The sequence below is a fragment of the Pogoniulus pusillus genome, chromosome Z, assembly GCF_015220805.1.
Source record: "Pogoniulus pusillus isolate bPogPus1 chromosome Z, bPogPus1.pri, whole genome shotgun sequence".
NCBI classification, from domain to species: Eukaryota; Metazoa; Chordata; class Aves; order Piciformes; family Lybiidae; genus Pogoniulus; species Pogoniulus pusillus.
Window position 1 is genome coordinate 95,056,545 of NC_087309.1, and position 13,183 is coordinate 95,069,727.

Sequence of the window (13,183 nt, forward strand, 5' to 3'; positions counted from 1 at the left end):
CTTTCTTCTCCATCCCCATTGCAGAAGAATGTAGGCCGCAGTTTGCCTTCACCTGGAGAGGAGTCCAGTACCACTGGAACAGACTGCCTCAAGGGTGGAAGCACAGCCCTACAATCTGCCATAGCATCATCCAGACTGCACTGGAGAAGGGTGGAGCTCCGGAACATCTACAGTACATCGATGACATCATTGTATGGGGTGAGACAGCAGAGGAGGTCTTCAAGAAGGGTGAGAAGATCATTAATATCCTGTTGGATGCTGGTTTTGCCATTAAGAGAAGCAAAGTGAAAGGGCCTGCCAGAGAGATCCAGTTCCTGGGAGTTCGATGGCAGGATGGCCGACGCCACATCCCTATGGATGTGGTGAATAAAGTGGCCACTATGGTGGAACCCACTAACCGGAAGGAGACACAATCCTTCCTGGGGTTTGTGGGCTTTTGGAAGATGCACATTCCCAGGTACAGTCAAATTGTGAAACCCCTTTTTGACGTTACAAGAAAGAGGAATAACTTTGGGTGGGGACCTGAGCAGCAGGTGGCATTTGACCAGATCAAACGAGAGGTGGTCCATGCCATGGCCTTGGGACCAGTCCGAACCGGCCCAGAGATTAAGAACATTCTCTACACAGCAGCCGGTGAGAATGGTCCTAGCTGGAGCCTATGGCAGAAAGCTCCTGATGAGACAAGAGGCCGCCCACTCGGGTTCTGGAGCAAGGCGTACAAAGGCTCAGAGACCAAGTATACCCCCACAGAGAAAGAAATCCTAGCTGCCTATGAGGGAGTCAGAGCTGCCTCTGAGGTGATTGGGACGGAGTCACCACTCCTTTTAGCTCCAAGGCTTCCAGTCCTGACTTGGATGTTTAAAGGGAAGGGTTCGACTCCGCACCACGCCACAGATGCCACTTGGAGTAAGTGGATGGCTCTGATAACTCAGAGGGCTAGGATGGGGACTCTCGAGCGTCCAGGCATTGTAGAGGTCATCACCAACTGGCCAGAGGGCACTGACTTCGGAAAGCCAGCAGAAGAGAAGGCAGTGACCCGTGCCGAGGAAGCCCCCCCATACAGTGACCTCCCTGAGGAGGAAAAGGCATATGCTCTCTTCACATATGGATCCTGCCGCCTGGTAGGCAGCAAGCGAAGATGGAAGGCTGCCGTCTGGAACCCCACACGCAGGGTTGCAGAGGCAAGAGATGGAGAAGGCGAATCCAGCCAGTATGCTGAGGTGAAAGCCATCCAGCTGGCCCTGGACATTGCAGAACGAGAGCAGTGGCCAATGCTATACATCTACACCGACTCATGGATGGTAGCAAATGCCTTATGGGGGTGGCTGAAGGAGTGGAAGAGAAATGATTGGCAGAGAAAAGGGAAGCCTATTTGGGCTGCTGATCTCTGGCAAGACATTTCTGCACGCCTGGACAAACTGCCAGTTAAAATCCGACACATCAGTGCTCACATCCCAAAGAGCAGAGCCACTGAAGAGCAGCAGCATAACCACCAAGCTGACCAGGCTGCCCACATCTGCCAGATTGACCTGGACTGGAAGCACAAAGGTGAACTGTTCTTAGCTCGGTGGGCACATGACTCTTCTGGTCACTAAGGAAGAGATGCCACATACCAATGGGCCCGAGACAGATCCGTGGACATATCCATGGAGGCCATAACTCAGGTTATCCATGAATGTGACATCTGTGCCACCATAAAGCAAGCCAAGCGCATGAAGCCTTTGTGGTACGGGGGAAGGTGGTCAAAGTACAGGTATGGGGAGGCCTGGCAGATTGATTACATCACTCTGCCTCGGTCTCGTAGTGGCAAGCAGTATGTGTTAACCATGGTGGAGGGAAGCACGGGGTGGCTGGAAACCTACCCAGTACCTCATGCTACTGCCCGTAACACCATTCTGGGTCTGCAGAGCCACATCCTGTGGAGACACGGTACCCCAGAGAGAATTGAGTCAGACAATGGGACCCATTTCAAGAACCACCTTGTAAGCAACTGGGCAAAAGAGCATGGGATAGAATGGGTTTATCACATCCCATACTACCCACAAGCTGCAGGAAAGATTGAGCGACACAATGGCCTGCTGAAAACCACCCTGAAGGCTATGGGAGGTGGAACTCTCAGAAACTGGGAGAAGCACCTTGCAGAAGCCACTTGGCTGGTGAACAGCAGGGGATCAGTTAACAGAGCTGGTCCTGCTCAGTCTGCCCTACTGCCCATAGTTGAGGGAGATGGAGTTCCTGTAGTCTGTGAAAGGAATCTACTGGGAAAGACTGTGTGGGTTGCTCCTGCCTCTAGTGGGGGAAAACCTATCAAAGGGGTGGTATCTGCAGAGGGTCCTGGTCACACATACTGGGTGATGATGGAAACTGGTGTTATCGAGTGTGTCCCTCAGAGAAATCTCTCTTTAGCTGAAAAGGTTTTGAAATCTCAGAGTTGATTCCATGTGTTCCAGATACTTTCAGGTTATCTTGTATTATAGTTGTATCATAGTTGTGCAATACTTGTATCATAGTTGTGCAATACTTGTATTATAGTTCATAAGGGGTTACAAGTTGTTTTTGTAGTTATACCCTCACCACTACACGGCGTCCAACAGAACCTACATCACAGCAGCAGCTATCCAGAGTCCTACAGCATCGCATCACACCACGGCGTCCAACCAGAACCCTGCATCTGATTCGTCACTGATGCCCTGCAGTGAGAGACTGTTCCTGATTTCCCTCCAGAGGATGTCTACAGCCATCTCATCTACACCTGTTCCCCTGATGCCAGACACCAAGAGACTGTTCCTGATGTTTTCTTTGCAGAGGGAAAAGACTTTTCCTGAGTTCCAACAAGAACTGTTCCTGTTTCACTGACTTTTCTTCCGTTCCTGTCCTGCTCACACCTCACCAACCTGCACCGGACCAGAGGAGCACATCGCCTTGAGATACAGCCGGGGACCAAGAAGGACTTCACGAACTCTTAACCCATGGACACTTTTCCCATCTTTGGAGAAGAAGACTGTTTCATAGGAAGGTGGAAGTGGTCTAACCAAGGGGTGGAATGTATAGGGTTAACACTCCTGGGGGAGTGACCCTGAACCTGACCCTAGGGGTCTCGGCCCCTCCTCAGGGGTGGGCCACACTCCAGGTGATGGTTAGCCCACTCCCCCCACTTCCTGCGGTATAAAAGAGGAGCACTTCCTGCTCCTCGCTCTCTTGCTCTGTTTCTCCTCTACCTGCGTTCATGATCACACACACACTGATACTGCATACCAGCCACGAGGCAGAGACACCATCACACACTCGGGTTGTATCCATCCCTGTTTTGTATTTTGCTGTTTTCCCTTCCTTATCTTTTGTAAACTCCCCTACCTCCAATCCCTTTTTCTAAGTTATTGTTAAACTTTTCCTTTTTTTTTAACTTCCAAATCGAGTGAGATTGATTTATTGGGGTGTCCCTACCTTTTATCTCTCTCCCTGTCTTTTGGGGAAAGGAGGGGGAGGAGGGGAGGGCACTCTATAAACTCTATAAATTCTATAAATTGTCATTGGGTCTACCAAATTTATAAGAGTCTCTGGGAACTTGCATTTGAACCCAAGACAGTTTTCCACTCAGTTTACTCTGAACTCCACTTTTCATTGCCTTTTTTTTTTCCCCCCGCTGCCCTCTGTCTGCTTCTTTCATTCTTTCTTCCCCTTCCCCCATCTTTACTAAAGCATGATGTGAACCAAGGGACTTCTTAAATGCAATCTGTCATCTCAAAGAAGTTATTTCACAAGCTAGAAATGCAAAATTCTAATCCATATCTTTAATAAAATTATATTTCTATCATTTATCTATCATTGTACACAAGATCACCTTGTACTTCTATTTTTCTTTTTTAGTATAGGTAGATATGTCTTAATAGTTTTTTCTTTGAACTATATGCCAATCAGGCAAATTATTTCCTTTATTTAATTTAATAAGCTTTAAAATCATAACAATTCTTTATTCAAATAATTATCAATCTTTCAAAAGTGCTTTAGTTTCTGAGCTAAGAGCTTTCAGAAAAAAAATGGTATTCTGTTTTTATTTAATAATCATTGGAATGTTTTTGCATGAGACACAACTCTGGAGCATTTTCTGCATAATATTAATAAACTATTTATTTCCCCAAAAATGCATTTTTGCCTTCATACCTCAGCAAACAGCTCTTTTTGAGTAAATGATCCATTGTTGACTCATTGTGTACACAGAGAGAAGATCTGTCTTTGATTGTTGCTTTAATAAACTGGAAGTCTGCCAGTGTTATCTGGGAAGAGGAAGAGAGCATTAATGACAGCACTGTGAGGCTCATCCTTGTTTAGTCTTACAATAAATTTAACCCCTGCTGGTCATTTTTTCCATACTGAAATGGCTCTCAGGCTCAGACTAGTGAGTGCTGTGATTTGGAAATGAGAAACTTTTACTTGACATATTTTAAATTCTTCTTATGGCACTTAGAGGACAGTGATTAATGAGTTTGTTACCTATCAAGAAGCTTCAGTTTGTGTTATCTGTCAAAATGTTTCTCTCATGTTGCCTGATGTGGGACAGGATTTATGGAAAAAAAAAACTTACCGTCCATCCATAGTATCTAAATCTATCAACTCCACAAATCCATGCAAATACAGTTAAATGACAAATCTATAGCTATGTAAGACTAAACAAAACAAACAAACAAACAAACAGAAGACTGAGAAATTTTGAACTGACAAAATAGTTCTTTCTGAAAAGAAAATGAAGTTATTCCCTTCCAGTCTCTTCAGCTACTGAGTGTTCACTTCCTAGCACTAATTTCATATTAAATGTAAATGAAGGAATTGTCAGTGATCAAGAGACTTTGTTAGTAATGTTCAGTAATGTTTCTGAATTATTTTTATTTTACTCTGCAGTTCTCTGGAAGTCATCTGTAATATATCTGATAAGGGTCATAGATTTTTATACAGAGGACTTGTAATTGCTCTGCTTTGTTCTCTATCTCTTAACCTTTCATAGAGAAATCTTCCTGTACCTTGCATAAAGCACATTTCTCTCTATTGGTCAGGCAGGAAATTCTTCATATGAGAATGCAGCAAGAGGAGAGGAACATATAGCCTGCCTTAGCTCTTCCACCCCTTCCCCTGTTACCTTGCTCTCTCTTTCATGCACTTACATTTCTAAATTAATTCATATAATGTTTTATGAGTCTTGGAATACTAGCTAGGGATTGCAGACATGCAAGTTTCTGCTATTGTAGCTGGTTCTCCCTATCCAGGCTAGTTAAACTACCCCAGGCAAATGGCATTGTCGAGAGGGCAAATGCCCTGATCAAAAGACATGCAAACATCGCTAAAGGTGTCTGTGACTTGAGTTTGGCTCAAGCAGTCTTCACAGTCACTAATCATTAGGGAAGCTATGGCATGCCCAAGATTAAGGCCTTCTGCACAGCTGAGCCAATAGTGGATGGTGACCACATACCAGGAGGTACTAAGGAAAAATCCTTGTCCCAGAAGCAAGTGGGCCAATCTGTGCTCATCAAGCTACCCTCCTTAGGGGTTGTGCCAGTGACACTGGATAAACCCGGAGGCTTATATGCATAGGAAGCTCTGGATGCCAAAGGGAAAACCCACTGCATCAGTGTGTGGTGGATTGTCCCCAGTTATTAGTTGTACAGCCTGTTTTTTATAGGCCAAGGCAAGTTTTATCTCCCTACAGGATAGAGTCAAAGCCAGTTCCTGACCAACACCAGCATCTGGGAAAGGGAGAAACAGCTACACAGCAGATGGAAGCACATCACCAGAGTGGCCATTAGATGATGGCATCAGGATCTGCAGAGTATGGCCTCCAGCCACAGACACAGTGCAGCTAAGGCTCTACCATGAACTCTATTATCGCTCTACCAGGGACAGAGCAATTAATTACTCAGTTAATTGTGTAGCTTTATTTAACATTGTTTGGGCTATTATTAAGTCTTGTTAAATATTGTTGGGGCTATTGCTAAGTGTTGTTTAGCATTGTTAATATTGGTATTACACATGGGAAGGCTAACACATATATATTTATGTATATTTATATTTATGTCACACAGAGCTTACTAAATTGCAAGGCATTTACCCACTACTCCAAATTTCTAGACAAATCTGCCCACTACCACCAAGGTGGATTGTTCCAGAGTACTCTAAATACCTTTCTTCTCCCTCCCCACCATGGGTTTGAATGTGGAGAAGGCGGCGTGAAAACTGCTTCCCCCCAACACTCTGCTGCCCTGCAGGCTTGAAGGCAGAACAGCAAAAGGTGCCTTTCTGCACATATGCTGACCCATGTGTAACCCTGCACTGGTGGTCGGCTCAGTTTTCGTGCCCAGTATAAAATGGTGAATGGACACTTTGTCTACAGAAGCATAAGATGAGCAAGGAAGAAGGTGCAAGTGGATTCTCACCTTGAAAGAACTCCTGCTTTGACAGAGCACCAGCTGGACAGGTTCCTGCCATGACAGAATTCCTGTTTTGGACCACTCCACTTTTGGATGGCTCTCACCCTTTTGCATGGCTCCCAGTTTTACACCACCCCTCATTTTGGACAGTTCTCCCCACTTTTGCACCATTCTGTGCAAACTTGCAAGCTTGGCAAGACCTGGGTTCCTTTGAGAGATCTGCCAGCAGCACTCAGACTAGCTACTCTCGGACCATATCAGCAGCCAGCTTCCTAACTGCCTTCCAGACTGGGGACATCCTAGCAGTTTTGCTCTCCTCTGTCACTGAGAAGGCAGCATCGCTTCTTCAAATCTCTGTCTTGTGGCAGGCATGTCTTGAAATACTTCTGAGTTTGGAGGCTTTGCCACTCATTTTGGGCTTCTGATGTGTGGAACTACAATACTGGATATTGCTTGCAGTGTCAGGAGGCAGCTGAGAGCAGAAAAATCCAGCAAGGCATCACTGCTGAATACCTCTCTCACCTCTATGAGTAAAACCTGCTGTTCCCTTAATTCTCTGCTCAGCCTGATTGATAGTGGGGTAAAGCTGTGTTTATAGCTTAGCCTCTTCCATTTCCTGACTACCTAAATCTCTAAATTTGTACATAACATCCTGTTGAAGAATTCCCAATTGAACTAGAATCTGTAAATAAACCTAAACTAATTTTGTACATAGTTTGGTGGTGGGGCTTCAGGAAAATAAAATAATTCTGTTTTTATAATTCCTGACTTGGCCACATTAATTCCCTGCCTCAATGACAGCTGTACAAGCCCCATTATGTGATGGCGATTGCCCAAAAGGGAAGGACTTCTTTTATGTCTCCTTACACCTATTAAAGAGAGAATCATATATTTTCAATAGCACAATTATTTAACCTTTGTGACTTTGAGGTTAACGAGAACATGAAATGGGCATAATCACAGGATCACAGGATGTTAGGGGTTGGAAGGGACCCAAGGAGATCATTGAGTCCAACTCCCCTGCCAGAGCAGGACAATACTATCTAACAGAGATCACAGACAAACACATCCAGATAGGCCTTGAAAATCTCCATCGAAGACATTCAACAACCTCTCTGGGAAGCCTATTCCAGTGCTCTGTGACCCTTACAGTATAGAAGTTCCCCCTTGTGTTGAGGTGGAACCTTTTTTGCTGCAACTTACACCCATTGCTCCTTGTCCTATCACAGAGATCAAATGAGAAGAGCTTTCCTCCCTCCTCCTGGCCAGCCTTCAGATACTTATAAACATTTATCAAATCCCCTCTACACCTTCTTTTCTCCAGACTAAAAAGCCCCAGGTCCCTCATCCTCTCCTCATAAGCCATGCCCTCCTGTCCCTTAATCATCCTTGTAGCCCTCTCCGCTGGACCCTCTCCACAGCAGATCCCTGTCCCTGTTAAAATGGGGAACCCAAAACTGAACACAGTATTCAAGATGAGGTCTCACTAGGGCAGAGTAGAGGGGGAGGAGAACCTCCCTTGATCTGCTGGAGAAACTCTTCCTAATACACTCCAGGATCCCATTGGCCTTCTTGGCCACAAGAGCACATTGTTGTGCCATGGTTAACTTATTATCCACGAGGACCCCCAGGTCCCTCTCCACAGGACTGCTTTCCAGCAGATCACCTCCCAGCCTGTACTGGTGCAGTTTATTATTCCTCCCCAGGTGCAGGACTCTGCACTTGTCCTTGTTGAACTTCATCTGGTTCCTCTGTGCCCAGCTTTCCAGTCTGTCCAGGTCTGTTGTGGAGCCAGGGAATTAATGTGGCTGAGTCAGGAATATATATAAAATTATAATTATTTTATTTTCCTGAAACCCACCCCCAAAACTATATACAGAAATTAATTTAGTTTTAATTAGCAGATTCAGTTTGATTGAGAAGATCTTACAAGGCTACCATAGATAAATTTGACTATTTTAGAAGTCAGGAGATGGAAAGGCTAAGCTACTAAACATAGCATTCCCCACTATTAATCAGGCTGAGCCAAAAGTTTACTACTTACAGGTGAGTTAGGCTGTCTGAGAGAAAGGGCGGTCCACATGTTTGTCAGCTCTCTCTTCAAAGGACATCTGAGGCTCATGAGCTTGCACAAAGGATGCTTATGGTGGGAAGCCATCCAAAGCAGGGATGGTCCTGTCCCCTTTGGAGCTCCAGGGGACTCTTTCTGCCGTAATTATCCAGGTGGGGGAGAACTCCAAGGCAGCCAAGTCTCCCAGCTATGTGTCATCAGCAAACATGCTGAGCAGATACTCTGTGCCCTCATCAATGTCATTGATGAAGATGTTGAACAAGACTGGACCCAACACTGATCCCTGGACACCACTAGTCACAGCTCTCCAGCTGGACCTGGCACCATTGATCACCACCCTCTGAACTCCATTTTGCAACCAGTTCCTAACCCTCCTCACTGTCCACTCTTCTAACCCACCCTTCCTCATTTTGCTCACTAAAACGTCATGGGAGATGGTGTCAAAGGCCTTGCTAAGGTCCACTGGTTTCCCTGAATCTACCCATTCAGTTATGGCATCACAAAATGCTATCAGGTTAGATAAGCATGACTTCCCCTTGATAAACCCATGATGACTACTCCTGATAACCTGCTTCTCTTCCAAGTGCCTTGAGATGCCCTCCTGCAGGAGCTGCTCCATCATTTTTCCAGGGATGGAGGTGAGGCTGACTGGTCTATAGTTTCCTGGAACCTGTAATAGCAGAATTAATGAGTTCTTAATACCTTGTATATTGCAGACAATAGACATTTTTGAGATAAGATCATCTCTTTTTCACAAAAATGTGCTTTGTCACTAGGTAAGACTTCTGTTTGTTTTCTCTTCATTTAGAAAAGCTGTCTGATATAACATGCTGTAGCCTCAGGTTCATCAGTAGGATTAACAGCAGCAACTTGGTAAACTTTTTTTGTCTTTCTCACCTTATACCATGTTTGTTTACATCATTGCCTATTTGTCAACAACAACCACAAAGCCTGGTTTGGCAAGAGAGCAGGACCGAGGCTAGCTCAGCTGGAACGTACTTTCTCGAAGCCTTTTTTTCTCCTCCATTTTGAGGCTCTCTCGCTCTGAGGAGCCCAGAGGGAGGCAGGGAGCAGCAGGCAGGTGCTAAGTGCTCGCAGGAAGGTGAATCAGAGGGCGGTGCCTGGCGAGCAGCAGATTTAAAACGAGGAGCAGCTACTTCGACTGAGTGCAGCGCAGCGCGCACCGCTGGGAAAAAAAAAAAAAAAGCCACCACACCTAACAACTCCCCTCGGAGCTTCAGGATAGCAGACATGGTTCGAACTAGGTCCAAGCTGTATAATACTTGTAAAACTGTGGGCACCCAAACAGAGCCCACCTGTAGGAATGCAGCGTCCAGATGTCTGGATGTGAGGAGTGTTGGAGCCTGGCACTCAAAGTCAAGGGAGACACAGGCATTGGCTGCATTAGGTGTGAGCAGATTGATTGTCTGCTTAACCTGGTGGCTGAACTCAAGGGAGAGGTGGAACGCCTGAAGGCTGAAAGGGAATGTAAAAGAGAGCAACATGCTCTGCAGTCCCCCTTGCCCGAGGGAGACGAACAGAGCAACCAAGAAGAATGGATGCAGGTGCCTGCCAGAAGGGGCAAGGGAAAACCCTTCCAGCCATCTTCACATCCCCAGCTGCCCTTACATAACAGATATAGGGCACTAGAGGTTGAGGATGAGGTGATCCTGGAGCAGGCAGAAGCATCACCGGCTGGGAGGGCAACTGAGACAAATCATTTACCCCCCCGCATCAGAACAAGTACCCAGAAGAAAAAGAGGAGGGTAATTGTTATTGGTGACTCCCTTCTGCAGGGAACAGAGGGCCCCATATGCTGGCCAGACTGCTGCCTCCCTGGAGCCCGGGTCAGGGATGTTACCAGGAGGCTGCCTACTGTAGTGCAGCCCTCTGATTACTATCCCTTATTAGTTATACAGGCAGGGAAGGATGAGATTAATAACAGAGGGCTAAAAGCTATCAAAAGGGACTTTAAGACACTGGGGAAAGCAGTTGAGGGAGCAGGGGCACAGGTAATCTTTTCATCTATACCCTTAGTTACAGGCTGGAATACAGAGAAGAATAGGAAAATGTATTTGATGAACAAGTGGCTCAGAGGTTGGTGCATCCAGCATAACTTTGGATTCTTTGATCTTGGGGAACTTCATCTTGCCACAGGTCTGCAATCAGCAGATGGGATACAACTATCATGGAAGGGGAGAAGGACCCTGGCACATAAGCTGGCTGGGCTTGTTGAGAGGGCTTTAAACTAGAATGGAAGGGGGAGGGGGTTAAACATGACAGCAACAGAGATAAATCAAAGGGAACTGAAGATGGTAGGCTAGAGCTAGGGGTAAAAGCAGCAGCCCAGCTGAAGTGCATGTACACTAATGCACGCAGTATGGGTAACAAACAAGAGGAGCTGGAAGCTCTGGTGCTGGAGGAAAACTATGATATTGTCGCCATCACTGAAACGTGGTGGGATGACTCGCATGATTGGTGTGCTGTAATCAATGGCTACAGACTCTTCAGGAGAGACAGGCAAGGGAGAAAGGGCGGGGGAGTGGCTCTGCATATTAGGGATGCTCTGGATGTCATGGAGGTAGAAATCAAAGATGATCAAGTTGAGTCATTATGGGGGAGACTTAAGGCGAAGGCCAACAAGGCTGATATCCTGGTTGGAGTCTGTTACAGACCACCCAACCAGGAAGAAGAGGTTGATTTATTACTCTTTAAGCAACTGGAGGCTGCCTCGAGATCACCTGCCCTTGTTCTGGTGGGTGACTTTAACCTACCAGACATCTGCTGGGACTTAAACGCTGCAGAGAAGAAGCAGTCTAGAAGGTTTCTGCAATGTGTGGAAGACAACTTCCTATCCCAGCTGTTACGTGAGCCTACCAGGGGGGCAGCCCTGCTTGACCTGCTGCTCACAAATAGAGAGGGGCTGGTAGGGGATGTGGTGGTTGGAGGCTGCCTGGGGTCCAGTGACCATGAAATAATAGAGTTTTCAATACATGGAGAAACCAGGAGGGGCATCAACAGAACCTCCACACTGGACTTCCGAAGGGCAGACTTCAGCCTATTTAAGGAACTAATTCAGAAAGTTCCTTGGGAAATAGCCCTTAGAAACAAAGGGGTCCAGGAAGGTTGGACCTACTTCAAGAAGGAACTCCTGAAGGCACAGGAGCAGGCAGTGCCACTGAGCCGGAAGATGAGCCGACGAGGGAGGCAGCCAGGCTGGATGGGCAGGGAGCTGCTGAAGGAATTAAAGATTAAAAAGAGAGTGTATCACCTTTGGAAGAGAGGGGAGGTGTCCCAGGAGGAGTTCAAGGAAGTTGCTAGGTCTTGTAGAGGAAAAATTAGAGAGGCAAAAGCCCACTTGGAGGTCAGGCTGGCCACGGCTGCCAAGGAAAATAAAAAGTGTTTCTTTAAATATATGAATGGCAAGAGAAGGGCCAAGGACAACCTCCAGTCCTTACTAGATAGAGAGGGGAACATAGTGACAAAGGATGAGGAAAAGGCAGAGGTGCTTAACACCTTCTTTGCCTCAGTCTTCACTAGTGGGACAGGTGGTCTTCAGGACAGATGGACTCCTGAAGTGGTGGATGGAGTCAGGGACCGGTACAGTCCCCCTCTAATCCATGAGGAAGCGTTAAGGGACCTGCTGCGTCATTTGGATCCTCACAAGTCCATGGGACCGGATGAGATCCACCCTAGGGTGCTGAGAGAGCTGGCAGCTGAGCTGGCCAAGCCACTCTCCATCATTTATCAGCAGTCCTGGCTCACTGGAGAGGTCCCTGAAGACTGGAAGCTGGCCAATGTGATACCCATTCACAAGAAGGGTCTTAAGGAGGAGCCAGAAAACTACAGACCTGTCAGCCTGACCTCAGTGCCAGGCAAGGTCGTGGAAGAGGTCATCTTGGGTGCCATCACAAAGCACCTACAGGATGGCCAAGGGATCAGGCCCAGCCAGCATGGGTTTAGGAAGGGCAGGTCCTGCCTCACCAACCTGATCTCCTTTTATGATCAGGTTACCCGCCTGGTGAATGTGGGGCAGGCTGTGGATGTAGTCTACTTGGACTTCAGCAAAGCCTTTGACACTGTCTGCCACAAGAAGCTCCTAGCCAAGCTGGCAGATCATGGTTTGGGCAGATTCACTCTGTGCTGGGTCAAGAACTGGCTGGATGGCAGAGCTCAGAGAGTGTTGGTGAATGGTGCCACATCCTGTTGGCAGCCAGTCACTAGTGGTGTTCCCCAAGGATCAGTGCTGGGCCCAGTCCTGTTCAATATCTTTATTGATGACCTGGACGAGGGGATTGAGTCCAGCATGAGTAATTTTGCAGATGACACCAAGCTAGGAGCAGGTGTTGATCTGTTGGGAGGTAGGAGAGCCCTGCAGAGGGACCTGGACAGGCTGGATGGGTGGGAAGAGGCCAATGGGATGAGATTTAACAAGGCCAAGTGCAGGGTTCTGCACTTTGGCCACAACAACCCCAAGCAGCGCTATAAGCTGGGGACTGAGTGGCTGGAGAGCAGTCAAGAGGAAAGGGACCTGGGGGTACTGATAGATAGTAAGCTGAAGATGAGTCAGCAGTGTGCCCAGGTGGCCAAGAGAGCCAATGGCATCCTGGACTGCATCAGGAACAGTGTGGCCAGTAGGACAAGGGAGGTTATTCTTCCCCTGCACTCAGCACTGGTCAGACCACACCTTGAGTAC